Source organism: Mobula hypostoma, chromosome 29, assembly GCF_963921235.1.
Source record: "Mobula hypostoma chromosome 29, sMobHyp1.1, whole genome shotgun sequence".
NCBI classification, from domain to species: domain Eukaryota; kingdom Metazoa; phylum Chordata; class Chondrichthyes; order Myliobatiformes; family Myliobatidae; genus Mobula; species Mobula hypostoma.
In genome coordinates this window covers 8,510,042-8,535,176 of record NC_086125.1, presented here as the reverse complement: position 1 = coordinate 8,535,176, position 25,135 = coordinate 8,510,042, and the positions used below count along the sequence as shown (strand labels likewise).

At 42.9% G+C, this 25,135-nt stretch overlaps 1 long non-coding RNA gene across 2 annotated transcripts in view; it reads left to right on the top strand.

Annotated features, from left to right (window-relative positions):
• Positions 1–25,135, top strand: part of LOC134339455 (uncharacterized) — a 76,053-nt gene that overhangs the window by 1,586 nt on the left and 49,332 nt on the right. For both annotated transcript variants that reach the window (XR_010016402.1, XR_010016401.1), the window contains exon 2: positions 24,145–24,317. This is a non-coding gene — a long non-coding RNA (uncharacterized LOC134339455). The remainder of the gene's footprint in view (positions 1–24,144; positions 24,318–25,135) is intronic.

The window sequence follows — 25,135 nt, the reverse complement described above, 5'->3', positions numbered from 1 at the left end:
GACCACAACTTCACCAATGAACACCAAGCCGTGCCTTCTTGGACTAATCAGATCTTACCATGTCAGTAGATCTCTCCTCTGTAGCCTCTAACCTGATAGTGCCTCAAATCCACAGTGCCCACTTTTGTCTCTTATCTAAATTTACAAACAGAACTGGTCTTCTTAGAAGACCCATAATTTCTAACTGCTGTTTCCTTACTGAGTGTGTATCTCATAGTCATCCCTTCTCCTGCCCAGTGACTTCCAACTAATTCTGGGGCAACTCCCCTGCCCTCCACCATTTTGACAACTTTTAAGTTCCTGGCTCCAACCACTCCTCCTCCAGAATCCGAATAAGGTTTAAAATCACTGGCGTACGTCATGAAATTTGTTTTGTGGTACTAGTACAGTGTAATACATAAAAAATTATAAATTACAATAACATATACAATGGATTGCATTTAATTGGGTCATTTCGGGACCAGTATATTTTGGTCCAATTAAGTGACTGCCCCAATTAGCTGAAGTTCATAGAAATAGTTAAAATGTACAAAAAAAACTATTATTTAACCAGATAACATTATATATGTAAATGAAATATAGAACAAATTAGAATGCTACCAATACCTCTACAGTACTATAAAACTGTGTATTAGTTTCTAATAGTTATCGACAGAGGAATTAGTCTAGTGTATGCTGTGTGTTACTTAGTGCAAATGATGGACTACCGTCAAACAATATTTTCTTTAGTGCATCCTCCAAGTCTTCATTACCATTGTAACATTCAAGATGATTGTCGATGCCTTCAAGTTCTTCATAGTTCCTAATTTGTTGAAGTAGTGAAATTGATTAATTTTCACTGCTGGCCGTTTCTGGCATCTTTAAACTTGGCTGCTTGACACTCCAGTGAGCAAAACAGATCTGAGTTGTCTTACAGCTTATTACTCACCAACTATCAGTAACAAAAATCACTGCTTTTTGAACACAAAACACACACACAAGTGACACTATTTAAAAATACTTTGCTCAAAGCACTGTGTAATATCTAACGACCCCATGATATGCATGTGACTGATGCTAGTTAGAAACTGGCAACATTCTCCTATCCCAATTAAGTGGCATAGTGTCCCAAATTTAAAAAAGGAATCCTAGCTATTTCTTGGTTTGTTTTGTTCTTCAAGAGTTGTCCCAATCAAAAACATAAAACTAATTGAAAGAAAAAGTCGGAATCTCAGGAGAACATGTACATTTCATTTTTATTTTAAGTGAGGCGTGCACATGTGACACGGTGGCTGATGACATATGCCATTCACATATTTCATTCATATAACCTACAATGAATTATGCAAACAAGAAAGAATGCTTAAACAATATATTTACAATATTACTCAAATATTATTGATATATTAAATATGCAAGATTCCTCCATGCTTATTTATAAACTCCAATTCAAAATAGAATACATCTCAACTTATGTACATACAGTATATACAGTATAATACGAATACTATATAGATATCCACAGCACAGTGAATTTTAAGTTGTCACATTCAGGCCCGAAGATCTAATCGCAGTGGGGGATTTCTTACACTTATGTGATAACGTCTTTCCTTACAAGGGAGTGATCACTCTGGTTGGCAGGTGAGACTTGTGGCTGTGGATCAGTTTCAGGTTCTGAAATTTCCTCCATGGTGGTTGTAGGACTTGACTCTGAGATTGCAGGAAGTGGTTCTGAACAGCTTTCTTCTCCAACAATTGATTCTACTCTCCTCAACTGACCAATATGCCATCTCCAGATGACATCAGATGCAATCTCCACTGTGTAGGCGAGTGGTTCAGTTCTGTCCTTAGTCTTTCCCAGTACCCACTTTTGATCACTGCTCTAACCCCTCGCCAGAACCGCTTGTCCATTGGCGAAGCATAGAACCTCTCTGTTTTGAGGAGCCCTCAACTGGTCTCAGTTGTTTGTCCTGCATACTTCTGAAACACAGTTTGAGGAGATCCAAGCATGAGCACAAGGGACGGCCCAGAAACAGCATAGTTGGTAAATGGTTGATTGTGGAGTCTGCTGTATTGTGATACACAAGGAGGAAATTGGCGAGCCTCTGATTCAGTATCAGTGTAGTGTGTTCAGTTGACATTGCTTGCAGTGTGTTCTTTAGACTGAACAAACCCGCTGTGTATATAACACAAAGATGCTGGAAATTCAAGCAACAAACATCAAAGTTGCTGGTGAATGCAGCAGGCCAGGCAGCATCTCTAGGAAGAGGTACAGTCGACGTTTCAGGCCGAGACCCTTCCTCTTCCTAGAGATGCTGCCTGGCCTGCTGCGTTCACCAGCAACTTTGATGTGTGCCACTGTGTATATACTTATTTCTGGAACAAAATTATCATCTGCAGAACTTGTTCTTACCCTCACTACTTCTTTTTCAATACCTCCCACTTCCATTGAATCTAAGATGTACCTATGGGCCCTTGTATGGGCTATAGCATTTCTGTCTTTTTAACTAAATGGAACAGTAACTGTTCCAAGCCTACTCTGGCATCTTCCTCAACTCTTTCTTCACTACTCTGATGATTGAATTGTTGTGGCTTTCTGTAGTCATGCAGATCTCAGCAGTTTTATCAGCTTTTCCATTCCTCCGGAACTTTCTAGCTTCCACTCTTCTCTCAAATTCACTTGGAACATTTCTGACACTTCTCTCCCTTTTCTGGATCTCTCTGTCTCTATTCTGAGAGACAAGTTATCCACCAATAGCTACAATAAACCCACTTAGCTACCTTGACTATCCCTTCTCCCATTTTGTCCCCTGTATGCTCAAAGTTTACACTTCAAAGTAAAATTTATTATCAGAGTACATACAAGTCACCACATACAACCTGAGTTTCTTTTTCTGTGGGTATATTTAGCAAACCTATGGAACAGTAGCTGTAAACAGGATCAGTAAACTGTTAACATCAGGAAATGTAAATTGTATACAAACTGCAAATGCAGATAGTAAATAAATATCAATAAATACCGGCATGAAATAACAAGATAGAAGAGTCCTTAAATAAGTGTAGTCATCCCGTTTTGTTCAAGAGCCTGATGGTTGAAAGGTGTAACTGTTCTCTAACCTGGTGGTGCGAGTCCTGAGGCTCTTCTACTTTCTACCTGATGGCAGCAGTGAGAAAAGATCATGGCCAAGGTTGCGAGGATCTTTGATAATGGATGTGTTTTTCTACGGCAGCATTTCATGTAGATGTGCTCAATGGTTGGGAGGGTTTTACCCGTGATATACTGGGCCAAATCCACAACCATTTGTGGGATTTTCTGCTCCAAGGCATTGGTGTTCCCAAACCAGGCTGTAGTTCAGCCAGTCAGCACACTTTCCACCACACATCAATAGAAGTTTGATGACATGCTGAATCTCCGCAGACTCCCGAGGAAGTAGAGGTACTGTCGTGCTTTCTTTGCGGTTATACTTATACGTTGGGTCCAGGAAAGGTCATCTGAGATAGTGACACCCAGGAATGTAAAGTTACTGACCCTCTCCACCTCCGATCCTCCGATGAGTACTGAATTCTGGACCTCTGCTTTCATAGAAACATAGAAAACCTACAGCACAATACAGGCCCTCTGGCCCACAAAGCTGTGCCGAACATGTCCTTACCTTAGAAATTACCTGGGGATACCTATAGCCCTCTATTTTTCTAAGCTCCATGTACCTATCCAGGAGTCTCTGAAAAGACCCTATCATATCCACCTCCACCACCGTCACCAGCAGCCCATTCCACGCACTCACCACTCTCTGCGTAAAACACTTACCCCTGACATCTCCTCTGTACCTACTTCCAAGCACCTTAAAACTGTGCCCTCTCGTGCTAGCCACTTCAACCCTGGGAAAAAAGCCTCTGACTATCTCCATGATCAATGCCTCTCATTATCTAGTACACCTTTATCAGATCACCTCTCATCCTCTGTTGCTCCAAGGAGAAAAGGCCAAGTTCAGTCAACCTGTCTTCATAAGGCATGCTCCCCAATCCAGGAAACATTCTTGTAAGTCTCCTTTGCACCCTTTCTATGGTTTCCACATCCTTCCTATAGCGAGGCAACCAGAAATGAGCACAGTGCTCCAAGTGGGGTCTGACTAGGGTCCTATAGAGCTGCAACATTACCTCTCAGCTCTTAAGCTCAGTCCCACGATTGATGAAGGCCAATGCACCGTATGCCTTTTTAACCACAGAGTCAACCTGCGTAGCAGTTTTGAGTGTTCTATGGACTCAGCCCCTAAGATCCCTCAGATCCTCCACACTGCTAAGAGTCTTACCAGTAATACTATATTCTGCCATCATATTTGACCTACCAAAATGAACCACCTCACACTTAGCTGAGTTGAACTCCATCTGCCACTTCTCAACCCAGTTTTGCATCCTATCAATGTCCCACTGTAACCTCTGACAGCCCTCCACACTATCCACAATACCCCCAACCTTTGTGTCATCAGCAGATTTACTAACCCATCCCTCCACTTCCTCATCCAGGTCATTTATAAAAGTCACGAAGAGTAGGAGTCCCAGAACCAATCCCTGAGGCAAACCACTGGTCACTGATCTCCATGCAGAATATGTCCTGTCTACATCTGCTCTTGTCTTCTGTTGGCAAGCCAGTTCTGGATCCACAAAGCAATGTCCCCTTGGATCCCATGCCTCTTCACTTTCTCAATAGGCCTTGCATGGGGTACCTTGTCAGATGCCTTGCTGAAACCCATATACACTACATCTACTGCTCTATCTTCATCAATGTGTTTAGTTACATCCTCAAAAAATTCAAACAGGCTCGTAAGGCACGACCTGCCTTTGACAAAGCAATGCTGACTGTTCCTAGTCACATTATGCCTCTCCAAATGTTCATAAATCCTGCCTCTCAGGATCTTCTTCATCAACTTACCAACCACTGAATTAAGACTCACTGGTCTATAATTTTCTGGGCTATCTCTACTCCCTTTCTTGAATAAGGGAACAACATCTGCAACCTTCCAGTCCTTTGCAACCTCTCCTGTCCCCATTGATGATGCAAAGATCATCGCCAGAGGCTCAGCAATCTTCTCCCTCACCTCCCATAGTAGCCTGGAGTACATCTTGTCCGGTTCCAGTGACTTATCCAACCTGAAGCTTTCCAAAAGCTCTAGCGCATCCTCTTCTTCTTACATTGGAATGTACCTGTGCAAAACCCCACGCAAATATCCCCTGAACATTTGCGACATTTCTTCCGTATGTTTCCCTGAGAACATCTGTTTCCAGTTTATGCTTCCAATTTCCTGCCTGATAGCCTGATAGCCTGATATTTCCCCTTACTCCAGTTAAACGCTTTCCTAACTTGTCTGTTCCTATCTCTGTCCAATGTTATGGCAAAGGAGATAGAATTGTGATCACTATCTCCAAAATGCTCTCCCACTGAGAGATCTGACACCCGACCAGGTTCATTTCCCAATAGTAGATCAAGTACAGCCTTTCCTCTTGTAGGCTTATCTACATATTGTGTCAAGAAACCTTCCTGAACACACCTAACAAACTACCCCATATAAACCTTCACTCTAGGGACATGCCAATCGATATTTGAGAAATTAAAATCTCCCACCACAACAACCCTGTTATTATTACACCTTTCTGGAATCTGTCTCCCTATTTGCTCCTTGATGTCCCTGTTACTATTGGGTGGTCTATAAAAAAAACCCAGTAGAGTTATTGACCCCTTTCTGTTCCTAACTTCCACCCACAGAGACTCTGTAGACAATCCCTCTATGTCTTCCTCTTTTTCTGCAGCCATGACACTATCTCTGATCAACAATGCCACGCCCCCGACCTCTGTTGCTTCCCTCCCTGCCCTTTCTGAAACATCTAAAGCCCGGCACTTGAAGTAACCATTCCTGCCCATTGAGCCATCCAAGTCTCTGTAATAGCCACAACATCATAGCTCCTTCTCCTGGTCTACTATCAGTTCCTTGATCATATTGACAATGAGTGATACTACGCTGAAACAGACCCTTTGGCCCATCTAGCCTGTACCGAACCATTTACACTGCCTAGTCCCATTGACTTACGCCCTGACCATAGCCCACCACACCCCACCCATCCATGTACTGTACCTATCCAAGCTTCTGTTAAAGGTTGAAATCGAAATCACATCCACCATTAGTGCTGGCAACTCATTCCACACTCTCACCACCCTCTGAGTGAAGAAGTTTCCTCTTGTTCCCCTTCAACACTTCACCTTTCATCCTTAACCTATGACCTCTCATAGTCTCACCTAGCCTCAGCAGAAAAAAGTTTGCTCACATTTACCCTAGTTATACCCTTCATAATTTTGTATACCTCTATCAAATTTCCATCAATCTTCTATGTTCTAGGGAATAAAGTTCTAACCTGTTCAATCTTTCCTTGTAACTCAGGATTCTCCAGCACCAGTAACATTCTTGTAAATTTCTCTGTTCTCTTTCAATCTTATTTACATCTTTCCTGTAGGTAGGTGGCTAAAACTGCACGTAATACTCCAAATTAGAACTCAACAGTCGTATACAACTTCAACATAATATCCCCAACTTCTGTATTCAATACATTGATAAAGGTCAATGTGCCAAAACCTTTCTTTACGACTCTATCTACCTGTGACACCCCTTTCAATGACTTATGGACCTGTATTCCCAGATCCCTTTGTTCTACCCCACTCCTCAGTACCCAATTGCTCACTGTGTAAGACCTACCAAAGTGCAACACCTCACACATATGCATTAAATTCCATCTGCCATTTTTTCAGCCCATTTTTCAGCTGGTCTAGATCTCACTGCAAGCTTTGATAGTCTTCTTCACTGTTCACTACACCCCCAATCTTTGTGTCATGTGCAAATTTGCTGATCTAGTTAACCACGTAATCATCCAGATCATTGATACAGAGGACAAGCACTAACCTACCCAGCACTGATCCCTGCAGCACTCCACTAGTCACAGGCTTCCAGTCAAAGAGGCAACCATCTCCTGCCACTTTTGGGCTTCTCCCACAAACCAATGTCTAATCCAATTTAGTACCTCATCTTGAAGTGACTGAACCTTCTGACCAAATTCCCATGTGGGACCTTGTCAAATGCCTTGCTGAATTCCATGTAGACCATACCCACTGCTATGCCTTCATCAACCTTTCTGGAAACTGGAAGTTCTAGAGGTAGATAAGTCACCTGGACCAGATGGTATACACCCCAGGGTTCTGAAGGAGGTGGCTGAAGAGATTGTGGAGGCTTTGGTAATGATCAAGAATCGATTGATTCTGACATGGTTCTGGAGGAATGGAAAATTGTAAATGTCACTCTCCTCTTCAAGAAAAGCGAGAGGCAGAAGAAAGAAAATTATAGGTCAGTTAGTCTGAACTTGGATGTTGGTAAGATGTTTGAGTCGATTGTTAAGGATGTGGTTTCAGGGTACTAGGAGGAACTTGATAAATAGGCCGTAGTCAGCTTGGTTTCTATCAGAGAAAATCTTGCCTGACAAATCTGTTGGAATCCCTTGAAGAAATAATAAGCAGGATAGACAAAAGAGAATTGGTGGATGTTGTGTACGTGGATTTTCAGAAGGCCTTTGACAGAAACGCTTGTCATATGAGGAGCATTTAATAGCTTTGGGCCTGTACTCACTGGAATTCAGAAGAATGGGGTGGGGGGGGGGAGAATCACATTAAAACCTATTGAATGTTGAAAGGCCTTGATAGAGTGGATGTGGAGAGGATGTTTCCTTTGGTGGGGATGCCTAGACAGAGTACACAGCCTCAGATTAGAGGGGTTTTTTTAGGAAAGGAGATGAGGTGGAAGTTCTTTAGCCAGGGAGTAGCAAATTGTGGAATTCATTGCCACAGGCACATGTGGAGGCCATCATTGGGTATATTTAAGACAGAGGTTGGTTGATTCTTGATTAGCCAGGGCATGAAGGGATACGGGGAGAAGACAGGAGACTGGGGCTGAGAGGGAAAATAGATCAGCCATGATGAAATGGCAGAACAGACTTGATGGACCAAATGGATTAATTGTAGTCCTATATCTTATGGGATCTGTACTCTCAATTAATTAAAGTCTGTTATTGACAAAGGTGTGGTGTACTGTATGTGGATTTGCTGTTGATATAAAAAAATACAAGGGTGATAAAGTTGCCTGTGAAAAGGATGCAGGTTTAATTCTGATCCTTTATCTTATGGTGTTATAAGATGTTTCTCCTTGTGGGAGAATCTGGAACTGGGAGTCATTGTTTAAGAAAAGGGGCTGCCTATTTTTCTGAGAGGAGGAGTCATGTCTTTGGATTTCTTTTCCTCAAAGGCAGAGGTTTTAATTATTTTTTTAAACTAGAGATATTGGATATGATGCAAGATAGTGAAAGACAACTGGGGATTGTTGAGAATGGGGAATTGAGTTTAGAATCAAATCAGGAATGATTATCTTGAATTGTGAAGCAGGAATGAGCACCACTGCTCCTAATTTGTTTTTTTGAATACCTACTTCCACTTGAACTTCCTTTGTATCCTTATCAGCACTTATATTCATCCATTATACCTGCCCTAATTTTTTTCTTAATAATTTCCTTCAGCAGTTGAACAGGGCACGACTGCGCAAGCGCGTGTAAGTCGGACCGTGAGGCAGCGGGGGTATTTAAAAGAGGTCAGACTAACGGAGTGGGCGACGGAGTAGAGGGAGACAGAGTAGGAAGGCTTTGGCTCCTGAGGCTTCGGCAAGCAGAGGCTGAGGAGGAGCTTCACTCCAAGTGAGGTAAGGCCGAGTAAATTCCTTTAATAAATCTAAGTACCTTAAGAATAGGTAATGGAGGCAGCAGTTAGGGCAGTCGAGTGCTCCGTTTGCAGTATGTGGGAAGTCAGGGTGAGCACAATTGTCCCTGATGACTACACCTGTGAAAGGTGCATCCAGCTGCAGCTCCTGACAAACCGAGTTAGAGAACTGGAGCTGGAGCTGGATGAACTTCGGATCATTCGGGAGGCAGAGGCAGAAATAGAAATAGAGAGGAGTTACAGAGAGATAGTCACCCCTAAGAGTCAGGAGACAGGTAGCTGGGTGACTGTCAGGAGAGGGAAGGGGAATAGACAGAATGAGCAGAGCACCTCTGTGACCATTCCCATCAATAATAAGTACATCGTTTTGGATACTGTTGATGGGGATGACCTACCAGGGACAAGTTGCAGTGGTTCCGTCTCTGGCACCGAGATGGGACCCTCAACTCAGAAGGGAAGGAGTGAAAAGAGGAGAGCAGTAGTGATAGGGGATTCGATAGTTAGGGGACAGATAAGAGGTTCTGTGGAAGAGATCGAGAATCCCGGATGGTCTGTTGCCTCTCTGGTGCCAAGGTCTGCGATATCTTGGATCGAGTTCTCAGTATTCTCAAGAGGGAGGGTGAGCAGCCGGATGTCGTGGTCCATGTAAGGACCAATGACGTGGGTAGGAAGAGTGAGGAGGTCCTGAAAGGTGAGTTTAGGGAGTTAGGCGCCAAGTTAAAGGACAGGATCTCCAGGATAGCAATCTCAGGATTGCTACCAGTGCCATGTGCAGGCGGGTTTAAAAATAGTAAGATAGCGCAGATCAACACGTGGCTGAAATCATGGTGCGGGAGGGCGGGCTTCAGATTTATAGATAATTGGGCAGTTTTCCAGGGAAGGTGGGACCTGTTCCGGCAGGATGGTCTACATCTGAACTGGAGGGGGACAAATATTCTTGCAGGTAGGTTTGCTAGAGAGGCTCCAGTGGATTTAAACTAGATACGAGGGGGGAGGGGAACCAGAGTGTAGGAACAGATATAGGGAAGAAGGAAGAAAAAGAAAATAGTAAAGTTGTTTGCACTGATACTGATAAACAGAGAGTAAGAGGTGGAAAATTTCTTAAATGCATTTATTTTAATGCTAGGAGCATTATAAGAAAGGTGGATAAGCTTAAAGCATGGATTGATACCTGGAAGTATGATGTGGTAGCTATTAGTGAAACATGGTTACAGGAGGGGTGTGATTGGCAACTAAATATTACTGGATTTAATTGCTTCAGGTGTGATAGAATCGGAGGGACAAGAGGGGGAGATGTTGCATTGCTTGTCAGAGAAAATATTACAGCGGTGCTCTGGCAGGATAGATTAGAGGGCTCGTCTAGGGAGGCTATTTGGGTGGAATTGAGGAATGGGAAAGGTGTAGTAACTCTTATGGGAGTGTATTATAGACCAGCAAATAGGGAGCGAGAATTGGAGGAGCAAATTTGTAAGGAGATAGTAGGTATTTGTAGTAAGTACAAGGTTGTGATTGTGGGAGATTTTAATTTTCCACACATAGACTGGGAAGCCCATACTGTAAAAGGGCTGGATGGGTTGGAGTTTGTAAAATGTGTGCAGGATAGTTTTTTGCAGCAATACATAGAGATGCCAACTAGAGAAGGGGCAGTGTTGGATCTCCTGTTAGGAAATGAGATAGGTCAGGTGACGGAGGTTTGTGTTGGGGAGCACTTCAGGTCCAGTGATCACAATGCTATTAGTTTCAATATAATTATGGAGAAGGATAGGTCTGGACCCAGGGTTGAGATTTTTGATTGGAGAAAGGCTAACTTTGAGGAGATACGAAAGGATTTAGCATGAGTGGATTGGGACAATTTGTTTTATGGGAAGAATGTAATAGAGAAATGGAGGTCATTTAAAGGTGAAATTTTGAGAGCACAGAATTTTTATGTTCCCGTTAGGTTGAAAGGGAAGGTTAAAAGTTTGAGAGAGCCATGGTTTTCAAGGGATATTGGAAACTTGGTTCGGAAAAAGAGAGATATCTACAATAAATATAGGCAGCATGGAGTAAATTAGGTGCTTGAGGTATAGAAAGAGTGTAAAAAATTAGAAAAGCTAAAAGAAGATATGAGGCTGCTTTGGCAAGTAAGGTGAAAATAAATCCCAAGAGTTTCTACTGTTATATTAATAGCAAAAGGATAGTGAGGGATAAAATTGGTCCCTTAGAGAATCAGAGTGGACAGCTATGTGTGGAGCCAAAAGAGATGGAGGAAATTCTGAACAATTTCTTTTCTTCGGTATTCACGAAGGAGAAGGATATTGAATTGTGCAAGATAAGGGAAACAGGTAGAGAAGTTATGGAAACTATGATGATTAAAGAAGAGAAAGTACTGGAGCTTTTAAGGAATATAAAGATGGATAAGTCTCCAGGTCCGGACAAGATATTCCCTAGGATCTTGAGGGAAGTTAGTGTGGAAATAGCAGGGGCTCTGACAGAAATGTTTCAAATATCATTAGAAACGGGGATGGTGCCGGACGATTGGCGTATTGCTCATGTTGTTCCATTGTCTAAAAAGGGTTCTAAGAGTAAACCTAGCAATTATTGGCCTGTGAATTTGACGTCAGTGGTGGGTAAATTAATGGAATATATTCTTAGAGATGGTATATATAATTATCTGGATAGACAAGGTCTGATTATGAACAGTCAGCATGGATTTGTATGTGGAAGGTCATGTTTGACAAATCTTATTGAATTTTTTGAAGAGTTATTGGGAAAGTTGACGAGGGTAAAGTGGTGGATGTTGTCTATATGGACTTCAAGGTCCCACATGGAAAGCTGGTTAGGAACATTCAATCGTTAGGTATTAATATTGAAGTAGTAAAATGGATTCAGCAGTGGCTGGATGGGAGATGCCAGAGAGTGGTGGTGGATAACTGTTTGTCAGATTGGAGGCCGGTGACTAGTGGTGTGCCTCAGGGATCTGTCTGGGTCCCTGTATTTGTCATATACATTAATGATCTGGATGATGGGGTGGTAAATTGGATGAGTAAGTATGCAGATGATACTGAGATAGGTGGAGTTGTGGATAATGAAGTAGGTTTTCAAAGCTTGCAGAGAGATTTAGGCCAGTTAGAAGAGTGGGCTGAAAGATGGCAGATGGAGTTTAATGCTGAAAAATGTGAGGTGCTACATTTTGGTAGGACTAATCAAAATAGGACATACATGGTAAATGGTAGGGCATTGAAGAATGCTGTTGGTGCATAGTTCCCTGAAGGTGGAAACTCATGTGGATAGGGTGGTGAAGAAGGCTTTTGGTATGCTGGCCTTTATTAATCAGAGTATTGAGTATAGGAATTGGGACGTAATGTTGAAATTGTATAGGGCATTGGTAAGGCCAAATTTGGAGTATTGTGTACAGTTCTGGTCACCGAATTATAGGAAAGATATCAATAAAATTGAGAGAGTACAGAGGAGGTTTACTAAAATGTTGCCTGGGTTTCATCTCCTAGGTTACAGAGAAACATAGAAACATAGAAAATAGATGCAGGAGTAGGCCATTCGGTCCTTCGAGCTTGCACTGCCATTCAGTATGATCATGGCTGATCATCCAACTCAGAACCCTGTACCAGCCTTCCCCCCATACCCCCGATCCCTTTAGCCACAAGGGCCATATCTAACTCCTTCTTAAATATAGCCAATGAACTGGCCTCAACTGTTTCCTGTGGCAGAGAACTCCACAGATTCACCACTCTGTTGAAGATGAACCAAAGGTTGAAGAAGTTAGGTCTTTATTCTTTGGAGCTTAGAAGGTTGGGGGGGACTTGATAGAGGTGTTTAAAATTATGAGGGGGATAGATAGAGTTGACGTGGATAGGTTTTTTCCATTGAGAGTAGGGAAGATTCAGACAAGAGGACATGAGTTGAGAGTTAAAGGGCAAAAGTTTAGGGGTAACATGAGGTGGAACTTTTTTACTCAGAGAGTGGTAGCTGTGTGGAACGAGCTTCCAACAGAAGTGGTTGAGGCAGGTTCGATGTTGTTGTTTAAAGTTAAATTGGATAGCTATATGGACAGAAAAGGAATGGAGGGTTTTGGGCTGAGTGCAGGTCGGTGGGACTAGGTGAGAGTAAGAGTTTGGCACAGACTAGAGGGACCGAGATGGCCTGTTTCCGTGCTGTAATTGTTATATGGTTAAATATATCTTTAGCGTTGCACCAAAGTGAAGGATCATACCAACTGATTCACGGTAATGTGTCTTACTAGTTATGTAAAATAACATAGCACATTTGACAAACATAAATCAATGAGATGGCAAAATTAGTGACAGTGCAAAGTTGTGGTGGTGATTGTGAGATAGGTGAAGAAACTTTACTGTCATTCAGGCTTCACATTGAATTCAACAATTTTCGATAATGACCACTCTCTCATTGTTTCATATAGCAAGTATAGGTAATGAATCTGCAGTTCACCTTTTCACTGTCGACCACTGGACCCCCTACTACCCTGTTTCCTTTTAGATTGCTTCCCAAAAAGATTACGTTCTATTAATTTTTCCATCTTCATTACTATTGCTTAGATGAGGCCAGCTGTCTGTCATGCTGCTCTTTATTTACACTGTGTTGGCTCCCCTCCATTTAATTTCCCTCATTTCTTCTCCCAAAGCTTTTCCCGCATTCAGAACCAGGGCGGAACCCTTCTTGTCACAAACATATCCTAAAGAAGGTCTCGCCCACAAAGTTGACTGTTTGCTCTTTTCCATAGTTGCTGCCTTGTGAGTGTTCTGAGGACTAATTTTTTCCTCATATTCCCCTTTGCCAAGCTCCAATTACCATTATTTGGCATTTTACGACTTATAGCCTTCATCAAACTCCCTTTTTTTACCCAATTTTCTTTCTAGTAAATCTATGGAGTTATTTGCTTCAGGGGACTTTTAATTCAATTCTCAGTCACCATTACACCCCTTCTGTTCTTCTGTTCTTCCTGCAGACATAAAAGATGCATTAATTGCTATTTTCTCACCATCCTTAAATTGGTGAGAACCCCAAATGATCCTCTCACCTAAAGAAATTATATATTTAGAGCAAAGGACGATACAACACAGGAACATGCGCTTCAGTCCACAATGTCTCTGCCAAACACAATGCCAAATACTTATTTCAGTTCAGTACACAACCTTCAATATTTTACTTTGCGGTTTTCTCTATAATGGGGAGATCAGATGGACACAGCAAGCTTGAACCTAGGTAATACACACAAAATACTGGAGGAATTCAGCAGGTCTGGCAGCATCTACGGAGAGGAATGAACAATCAACATTTTGGGCCGAGACCCTTCATCAGGGATACTGCCTGACTTGCTGAGTTCTGCGGGCATTTTGTGTGTGTTACACTGGATTTCCAGGATCTGCAGATCTCTTGTTTTTTAATCGTGAACCTAAATTTATTTATTTATTGAGATACAACGCAGAACAAGCCCTCCTGGCTCTTTGAGCTGCGTTGCCCAGCAACTCCGATTTAACCGTAGCATAAGCATAGGACGCTTTATAATGATCTATTAACTTACTAACCGCTACATCTTTGGACTCCGGGACGAAATTGAGGCACCTAGAGGGAGCTCACACGGTCACGGAGAGAACAATCAAGCGCCTTGCAGACAGCGGTGGGGTACACTCTTCATTTTCCGTAAAGCTGTTGCTGCTGATTGCCTTCTTGAGATCTCAACTATTTCTCTTCACACAAATTCTACACGTACTTCCAACATCAAACAAGAGAAAATCTGCAGATGCTGGAAATCCAAGCAACACACACAAAATGCTGGAGGAACTCAGCAGGTCAAGCTGCATCAGTCCTGCCGAAGGGTCTCAGCCTGAAATGTGGACTGCAGTTTTTTCCATAGATGCTGCCTGGCCTGTTGAGTTCCTCCAGCATTTTGTGTGTGTTGCTTGTACTTTGAACATTTTCTGCTGTTATCTTAAATTTAACCATTCCTATCAATATCTCAGCTATCCTCTCCCAGACAGTGAAACATTTTTGGAGTCAGGTCACTTGTGTTATGAAGAAAAAAAATGCCAGTTTTGAACCAAAGATTCCTACAATCCACTTTGTGATAATGAACTGATAGTGTGCTGGAATAATGTTTGATTGTAAGATAAGTATGCAGCGGAACTTTTCTGGTCTTTGAAGTATTACAATGGGATTTTTCAAAATACCATGAGAAAAGATAAGACGGTTTAGTATCTAATCTTGAAGACAGAGCACCCATCCCAACTCCTATCATGTAATATTCCTTCATATTGCACTGAAATGAGGGCCTATTTTTATGCTCTGATGCGGGACTGGACCTGTTAAACAGCAGCTGATACTAACTGTAGCTTTTGATTTGAGACATATGAAAAAAAGTGCAAGAAATAATTATTCAACCATTTGAAGCTCATTTTGTCTGTTACTATTTGTTATGGATTTTCTCTTTTTGCCTCCATGTCATTACTGAAAACCATTCAGAAATTTTGATTGTGACGCAGTGGGCGATGATTTCCTTTCTGATTTGAAAGGAAGGCATTAACCACTGTGTCATAAATCAGCGGTCCCCAACCACCGGGCCGCAAAGCATGCACTACTGGGCCGCGAGGAAGCGATATGATTTGGCGATATGAGTCAGCTGCACCTTTCCTCATTCCCTGTCACGCCCACTGCTGAGCTTGAACGCACGCGAGCTCATTACCCGCGCGTCATCCATGTCGGCGCGGGAAGAAGATCAATTCCTCGAGCTTGCAAATGACGGCGGGCTGAAAAGTATGTTTGACATAACATCTCTGCCGGCATTCTGGATCAAAGTCAAGGCTAAATATCCTGAGATAGCCACGAAAGCACTGAAAACATTGCTTCCATTTCCAACATATCTCTGCAATGAATGCAACGAAAACCAAATTGCGGAATAGACTGGACATAAGGAACCCATTCGAGTATCACTGTCTCCCATCACCCCTCGATAGGACCATCTTGTTGCAGGGAAACAAGCCCAGGGCTTCCACTGATTCAGCGATATTGGTGTGTTGCAATGATTTTATATGTTCATACGGGGAAAATATGTGCTGTGTGTTTAATATCCAAACGTTACTTAAAATGTTATGATGCTATTGACTTACTTATATAACCATATAACAATTACAGCATGGAAACAGGCCATCTTGGCCCTTCTAGTCCATGCCAAACGCTACTCTCACCCAGTCCTGCACTCAGCCCACAACCCTCCATTCCTTCCCTGTCCATATGCCTATCCAATTTTTCTTTAAATGATAATACCGAACCTGCCTCTACCACTTCTACTGGAAGTTCGTTTAACACTGACTTCAAGCTCCCCCGATAATTGACTTATCACTATATTCATGCGAGGAAAATATGCGCTGTGTGTTCAATATTAAATTGGTTAGATAAACCCTTTTAGAAACGAAATTGAGTGTATTAGCCACTTATCACCTATATTCCAGTCGTGATTAACACCCCCCCCGAACAGAATCGCCAAAAATGATATATAGAGAGAATCGGCACGTACACGCATGCGCACTTGTGCCCGCGCAAGGCTTCATGATCATTGTAGTCTCTGGGGGTTAACAACGTATTTGACTGCTACTCTTGCCCATTGGCAATCCTACCTGCCCCCCCCCCCCACCCCAGGTCGGCCGGTCCGCAAGAATATTGTCAATATGAAACCGGTCCACAGTGCAAAAAAGGTTGGGGACCCCTGTCATAAATGAATCTTACTTTATAGAGAAGGGTATAGAAACAGAAAACTGAGTGTGTTGTTAATTTAAACTTGTTACTTTTATTAACTCTTTGCTCATACTTACAAGGAACAAGATGGAGGCACATTTCATGTTTGACCCTTGTTGTTGGTGAACCTCCCTCCCATCATTTGGATTGCTCTATGTATAGAAAAGGTTTAGAGGAATGAGAGGACTACTATATAGCTAGTGACTTCATGACTCTTTATGTTTTGAGTTATTAGCAGCAAATGGAAGGGATCTGACTGAATATCCAGCTGGGCTTCCTAATTCCAATTCATACACTCTGCTGTGCCCAGGCTGTAGTGTCAGCAGAGACAGACAGAAATCAAAATATTATGGTTCAATTTAATATACAACCTGAAATTCTTACTCTTCGCTGACATCCACGAAACAGAAAAAAATCCAAAGAATGAATGACAGAAAGCATTAGAAACCCAAAGCCCCACCCCTCTCATGCACAAGCAGCAGCAAAAGCATCAGCTCTTCCCCTTCCCCCCGACCACGTGCTCTAGCAAAAGCACTAACCTACACCTCCCACCATCCAAGCAATAGAGAAGTCCCCAAAGAGACCATGATCTAGTGTCCATCAAAATCTACTGTCCATCCCAACACTTAATGTCTCAGACAGGCTCTCTCTCTCTCTAACTAGCAAGGGAGAGAGTCGTCACTCCGGGCAACAACAGGAGGGGAGACCAGCAGCTCACTATTTCGATGTTACAACTACCGCGTTACTTGTCCGAGTTCTCCAACTCGAGGGCTGACGGACTCTCACCATTAAGAGAGAGATAGCGGTCGCTCGAGTACAGGGGCCTCCCTACAGCAACGCATATTGCCTGCTGCCCTGATGTTTCAACATCCCGCAGTGCTTCATCTGGTGACCTTGGCATGGAACTGGGTCATCCACAGGACCACGCCCCAAAGGCGCACGTCTTCTAGACCACACCTACAGTTTGTGTGATACTTCTTCCCACACCAGTAAGGGGGTCAAACCTTGCACTCAGCGTCAGTAAGACCAAAGAGTCGATTGTGGACTTCAGAAAGGGTAAAATGAGGGGACACACACCTGTCCGCATAGAGGGATCAGAAGTGGAGAGAGTGAGCAATTTCAAGTTCCTGGCTGTTGATATATCTGAGGATCTAACCTGGTCTCAACATATCAGTGCATCTATAAAGAAGGCAAGACAATGGCTACATTTCATTAGGAGTTTGAGGAGATTTGGTGTCTCACCTAAAACACTCGCAAATTTTTACGGATATATTGTGGAGAGCATTTTAACTGGCTGCATCACTGTCTGGTATTGGGGGTGGGGGGAATGTGGGCTGCTGCACAGGATGAAAGTAAGGTGCAGAAACTTGTAAAATTAGTCAGCCCCATCATGGGCAGCAGCCTCCATATTATCCAAGACATCTTTAAGGAGCAGTGCCTCTAAAAGGCAGCATCCATCATTTAGGATCCCCACCACCCAGGACAGCTTCAGGACAATTTATATAATATATACTTACAGTAATTCACATTTTTTTCTATATTATCATGTACTACATTGTCTACTGCTGTAAAGTTAAGAAATTTCATGACATATGCTGGTGATATGAGACAGCAAGTTACAGGGAGTTGATGAAAGTTACAGGGAGGTAGTCACCCTGAAGTTGCAGGAGGCGAGTAGCTGGGTGACTGGCAGGAGAAATGGAAATAGGCAGTTAGAGCAGAGCACCCCTGTGGCTATTCCCCTCAAAAATAAGTATACCACTTTGGATACTTTTGTGGGAGATGACCTCCCAGGAGAACGCCATGGCGACTGGGTTACAGGCACCGAGCATGGGTCTGTGGTGCAGAAGGGAGAGAGAGAGAAGAAGGGAGTGGTAGTGATAGGGGACTTGATAGTGAGGGGAACAGACAGGAGATTCTGTGGACATGAAAGGGACACCCGGATGGTATGTTGCCTCCCAGGTGCCAGGGTCGGGGATATCTCAGATTGCGTCCACAACATTTTGGAGAGGGAGGGGGAGCAGCCAGATGTCTTGGTACATATTGGTACCAATGACATAGGAAGGAAGAGCAATGAGGTCTTGAAAAGAGAATTTAGAGAGCCAGGTAGAAAGCTGAGAAGCAGGGCCTCCTGGGTAGTAATTTCTGGATTGCTACCCGTGCCACGTGCCAGTGAGGGTAGAAACAGGATGATTTGGCAGATAAATGCGTGGCTCAGAAGCTGGTGCAGGGGGCAGGGCTTCATGTTCTTGGATAATTGGGATCTCTTCTGGGGCAGGTATGACCTGTTCAAAAGTTGTGGGTTGCACCTGAACCCGAGGGAGACCAATATTCTTGCGGGCAGGTTTGTTAGAGCTGTTGGGGTGGGTTTAAACTAACTTGGCAGGGGGTTGAGAACCAGAGTGAAGGGGCTCAGAAAAGGACGGATGGTAAAAAAGTAAAGATAGTGTGCAGTCAAATTGTCGGGAAGGGCAGGCAGGTGATGGGACTTAGTTGCAGCCAACAGGCTGAGTATCAAATCATTAGTGGTGCAGAGTCAGAAAGAACAGCAAATACAGTACTCAAAGTGATGTATCTAAATGCACGTAGTATAAGAAATAAGGTGGATGATCTTGTTGCACTTCTATAGATCGTTGGGTATGATGTTGTGGCCATCACTGAATCGTGGCTGAAGGATGGTTGTAGTTGGGAGCTGAATGTCCAAGGTTACACGTTATATCGGAGGGATAGGAAGGTAGGCAGAGGGGGTGGTGTGGCTCTACTGGTAAAGAATGGCATCAAATCAGTAGAAAGATGTGACATAGAGTGTGAATAAAGGGATCCTTTTCTGGTTGGCTGCCAGTGATTAGTGGTGTTCCGCAGGGGTTGGTGTTGGGACCACTTCTTTTTATGCTTTAGATGATGGAATAGATGGCTTTGTTGCCAAGCTTGCAGGTGATACAAAGATTGGTGGAGGGGCAGGCAGTGTTGAAGAAACAGGTAGGATGCAGAAGGACTTACATTAGGAGAATGGGCAAGAAAGTGATAAATGAAATACAATGTTGGAAAATGCATGGTCATGCACTTTGGTAGTAGAAATAAACGTGCAGACTATTTTCTAAACAGGGAGAAAATCCAGGAATGTGAGATGCAGAGGGACTTGGGAGTCCTTGTGCAGAACACTCTGAAGGTTAACTTGCAGGTTAGGTCAGTGGTGAGGAAGGCAAATGCCACGTTAGCATTCATTTCAAGAGGTCTAGAATACAAGAGCAAGGATGTGATGCTGAGGCTTTATACGGCATTAGTGAGGCCTCACCCTGAGTATTGTGAACAGCTTTGGGCCCCTCATTTTAGAAAACATGTGCTGGCATTGGAGAGGGTCCAGAGGAGGTTCACAAGGATGATTCCAGGAATGAAAGGGTTATCATACGAGGAACGTTTGGTGGCTCTAGGCCTGTACTCGCTGAAATTCAGAAGGATGTGGTGGGGGGCGGGGGGATCTCATTGAAACCTTTTGAATGTTGAAAGGCCTAGACGAGTAGATGTGGAAAGGATGTTTCCCATGGTGGGAGAATCTAGGACAAGAGGGCATAGCCTCAGGATAGAGGGGCGCCCTTTCAAAACAGTGATGCAGAGGAACTTCTTCAGCCAAAGGGTGGTGAAGTTGTGGAATTTGTTGCCACATGCAGCTGTGGAGGCCAGGTGGTTGGGTGTATTTAAGGCAAGAGATTGATAGGTTCTTGATTGGACATGGCATCAATGGTTATGGGGAGAAGGCTGGGAACTGGGGTTGAGGAGGAGATAGAAAAAAGGATCAGCCATGATTGAATGGTGGACCAGACTCGATGGTCCAGATGACCTAATTCTGTCTTATAATCTTATGATCTTATGGTCTTATGGATGTTAAAGCTGATTTTGATTGTGATTCTGATTCTCACTTAAGTGCTGTAAGCATTGAGGATATCAGATTGACACTATCCACTAGATGGCAGCATCTAGTCAGGTGTGATGGCTACTTATGGGAGTCAGTCCAGAGTTGATACCATATTTGTGTTGTGCACACAGCATTAAGGTCACTCTCATTGATGTCTCCAACATCAAACACTACCCAGTTACAGAATAGTGGCTTGCCAAAAATCTGGAAGTTTGCAGTAATTTATGAAACTAAAAAAAAATAGTAGGGAGTTGAGCATAAACTCAAGATCACAGAACAATGCCACACAGTACTGTGTATGTGGCAAAGCTCATTTGGAAATAATATCTATTTCTTCACTGATGATTGGCTCCCTGTGTGGGTTGGGTAATAGTAATGACACAGTGTTGTACTGCAGTTGGTAGGTAACTGTGGGACAGCGGCTGGATTGGCTTCCCACTGCCCATTGTCTCCTATAGCCAGGTATAAGAAATGGGGCGAAGCTGAATGGGTTCAACAGGTCATATATAAACTTCCCATTGACCTGAAGTGTAGGTATTTTGCTTCATCCATTTCTTTTTGAAATGTTAAAAATAACTGCACAATTTCCAAGCCTCTGACTACCAATTGTCTACTTGACCATTACAGAAGAATGCACTATCCCATCTCCTCCCAAGGCAAAGAGATCCTGTCCTTTGATAAGCTGTGTTACCCAGTATGTGTTGGGAACCGCAGTGTGCGGGATCGTTGAAGTTACTGTGCATGTAGAGTTGGTGTAACTGTTAGGCCATAAGACCTTAAGATATAGGAGCAAATTAGGCCATTTGGCCTGTCACATCTGCTCCACCATTCAATCGTGGTTGATATATGAGTTTTTGAGTAAAGGGATCCTGGCCAAGTTCAAAGTCAACAAAAACTCAGGGAGTCTGGAGTTTGGAGAATATAGCTGGGAATGAGTGATCAAAAATTAGACAATTTCTGGGTGTCATTCATTAATTTATCTTTCCTGGTTTAATTAATTATTGATTAACTAATTGGAGGTTATGAACCTTAAAATAGCAGGCACGCTCATTGTAATATCAAGAACACCTCCAAAATGCAGAAGAGCATTTTAAATAGGATCTTTTAGAATTTTGTTTCCTCTCTGCACCTGATGTTTCCTGTCAGTGTAGGCTGCTCAACTAGACGACTGTATGACGCACAGTGAACAAACAGAGTTTGTGGGGTAATTAATTATGAGTGGAATATCAATGAGATTTTTCTTCCAGATTGAGAATCACTAAATGTTTTTACTTTCAGTGGAAGTCAAATCTTTGATCTTTTGTTCCATTACATTTAAGACCTGATGAGGTCTCGTGTTATTTTGTGGAGACTTTCTTTTTCCATTTCATATCAAACCTGACGATCATCTGATTTGACTACCATATCCTGACTGTCTCCCCTATGAAATTATTTTCCTTGTACCCAGCCTAATAACAAGTGGGCACAGAACAATAGCACTAGATTGTCTTTAATTTGAAGTTAATTTCGCTAGAGAACACAGAGTGAAGATGTTGAATTTCACAATCTGCGTATGTGGTTAAGGTCCAGTTGTCGGATGTCAGGTTGAAATACATCACCAGTACATGTGGTGATGAGCTTAGTATATTAACGTACTCTGTGTGTGTGAGAGAGAGAGAGCAGGTGCATGCCCGCGTGTGTCCGTCTCAGCTTCTGTGTATCAGTTCACACATGTACATTGTTCATCATGCACTCCTATTGCCATAAAACAACATTGAAAGATGCAGGAATGTTATCAGGCTAAATTAAGTGACCAATATCTGGGCCTTAAAGGTAGATATGAGGGAGTGTCTTAAATGAGTGAAAGTAGCAGGTATATTTGCAGAGTCTGAGGTCTTAGCGTGTGAAAGCAAGCCCACAAATAAATTCACGGCAATCACGGCAAACAGAATTGGAATGTAGTGATCTCGGTTGTTGCAATGCACTGAGAAATAGAGATAAAGGAAGAGAATTTTAGATCAAAACATTGCTTAACCCCTGGAGCCTGTGTAGGTCAGCAGGCACCAGGGTGATGGCTAAATGCATCAGGGCATGTAAAGACCGTGAAGTAGAATTCTGATTAGTTTTGAAGAGTGAAATTGAGGAACATAGCCAGAAGTGTACAGTCACGTTTAAAGGTTATAAAAGCATGCATGAAGGTTTTGAGCTGAGAAGGACAGAGCTAGGTTTGAAATGAAGATGGAAATCGGGGGTCTTTGTGGCATAATGTGATTTTATCGTCTAAAATTGATCTTTGGCTTGTGAAGGGAACCAAGGTGCTTGAGTTTTACTAGAGAAAGATGCAATAGAAACATTAAAATATAGTTTTGAGTCTATTATAACTTGATGTATTTATTAATTTTTTTGTAAAATGGGGGAGTCCTGAGGAGGGCAGAGAGAGTGGAGAGAGGTGGAGACAATTGGTGTGTTCAAAGTAAAATTATTATCTATGTCATCATATACAACACTAAGATTAATTTTTCTTGTGGGCATACTCAATGAATCCATAATAGACTACTGTAGTAACCATAAGAGGATCAATGAAAGACACATCAACTTGGGCTTTCAAACAGAGTGCAAAAAACAACAAACTGCGCAGATACAAAAAGAAAGAGATAATAATAATAATAAATAAATAAATATGTAATAAATATCGAGAACATGAGATGACGAGTCCGTGAAAGTGAGTCCATAGGTTGTGACAACATTTCAATGATAGGGCAAGTGAAGATATTCCCCTTGGTTCAAGAGTCTGATGGTTGACTGACCATAACTATTCCTGAACCTGGTGGTTTGAGTTCTGAGGCTCCTGTACATTCTTCCTGATGGCAGCAGTAAGAAGAGAGCATGTGCTGGGGGCCCCTCATGATGGAAGCTGCTTCCCTGTTTTGTGTAGATGTGCTCAGTAGTGGGGAGGGCTTTAGCCACGATGGACTGGGCCATATCTACTACTTTTTGTAGGAATTTCCGTTCAAGGGTATTGGTGTTTCCATGCCAAGCTGTGATACAGTCAGTCAATATACTCTCCACTACACAACTATAGAAATTCATTAAATTTTTAGATGTCATGCTGATTCTTTGCGAAGTGAGTACAGGCACTGCTGTGCTTTCTTCGTAATTGCAGTTATGTGCTGGGCCCAGGACTGGTCCTCCAAAATAATAACACAGAGGGATTTAAAGTTACTGACACTCTCCATCTCTGATCCGATATAGACTGGCTCGTGGGCCTCTGGTTTCCTCCTCCTGGTCAATAATCAGCTCCTCGGTCTCGCTGACATTGAGTGAGAGGTTGCTGTTGTGGCACCACTCAGCCAGGTTTTCAATCTCCCTCCGATATGCTGATTCATCACCACCTTTGATTTGGCCCATAACAGTGTGTCGTCGGTAAACTTGAACATGTCATTGGAGCTGTGCTTAGCCACACTGTCATAAGTGTAAAGTGAGTAGAGCAGGGAGCTAAGCAAAGAGCCTTGTGGTCCACCTGTGCTGATGGAGATCATGGAGGAGATCTTGTTGCCAATCCAAACTGACTGGGGTCTGCAAGTGAGGAAATCAAAGATCCAATTGCACAAGGAAATATTGGGGCCAAGATCTTGAAGCTTATTGATTAGTTTAAGGGTATGTTGGTATTGAATGCAGAGCTGTAATTGATAAAGAGCATCCTAATGTATGCTTCTTTGCTGTCTAGATGTTACAGGGCTGAGAAAAATGCCAATGAGGTGAACGCCTGCTGTGGACCTTTTGCTATGGTTGGCAAATTGGAGTGGATCCAAGTTGCTTCTTAGGCAGGAGTTTCGTTACCAACCTCTCAAAACACTTCATGACTGTGGATGTAAGTGCTACTGGACGACAGTCATTGAGGTATGTTACCACAGTCTTCTTAAGTGCCAGTATAACTGAAGCAGGTGGATACCTTAGACGCCAATGTGAGAGGCTAAAGATCTCAGTGAACACTCCAGCCAGTTGGTCAGTATGGAGTTTTAGTATTTGGCCAGGTACCCCGTCTGGCCTGGATGCTTCTTGTGGTTTCACCCTTCTGATGGCTGCTTGCACGTTGGCTTCAGAGACTGAAATCATAGGATCGTCAGGGGCTGAGGGCATTCTTCTATGTTTTGATGGTCAAAATGAACATAGGAGGGGCTTTGAGTTCACCTGGAAAGGAAGCCCTGATGTAGCCTATGTTGCTTGATGTAACTTTATAAGAGGTGATAGTATTCAAGCCCTGCCACAACTGTCGAGCATTCTTTGTTGATTCAAGAGTAGTTTGTAATTTCCACCAGCCTTGAGATGGCTGGGTTAAGATGGAGCTACTGAAGATGAGCGACAACTTACTGGCGGTTCATAAAGCAAGAAACATGTGGAAAATTGAGGTAAACGATCACCACACAATGAAGAGGCGAGCGAAGTTGAGGCAGACTTGAGGGTTGAGGCGTGCGGGAGCAATGCTAAGTTGGAACAAGGTGAAGGCATGTTCAAGACAGAGTTCGGGCATGCGGAGCAGTGAAGGGTCAGAGTGGAGGAGTTTCTGGAGTCTGTCCACCTAAACCGAGAGCATGGTTGGATTGATCTAAGGACTGGGCAAATTTGGAAAGCTCGGGTACAGGCCAAAATATGGGGGTGATGTCCAGGCCCAGTGTTTAAAAACCAGGTCTGCTGGACTGAAAATGCAGGGTGTTGGG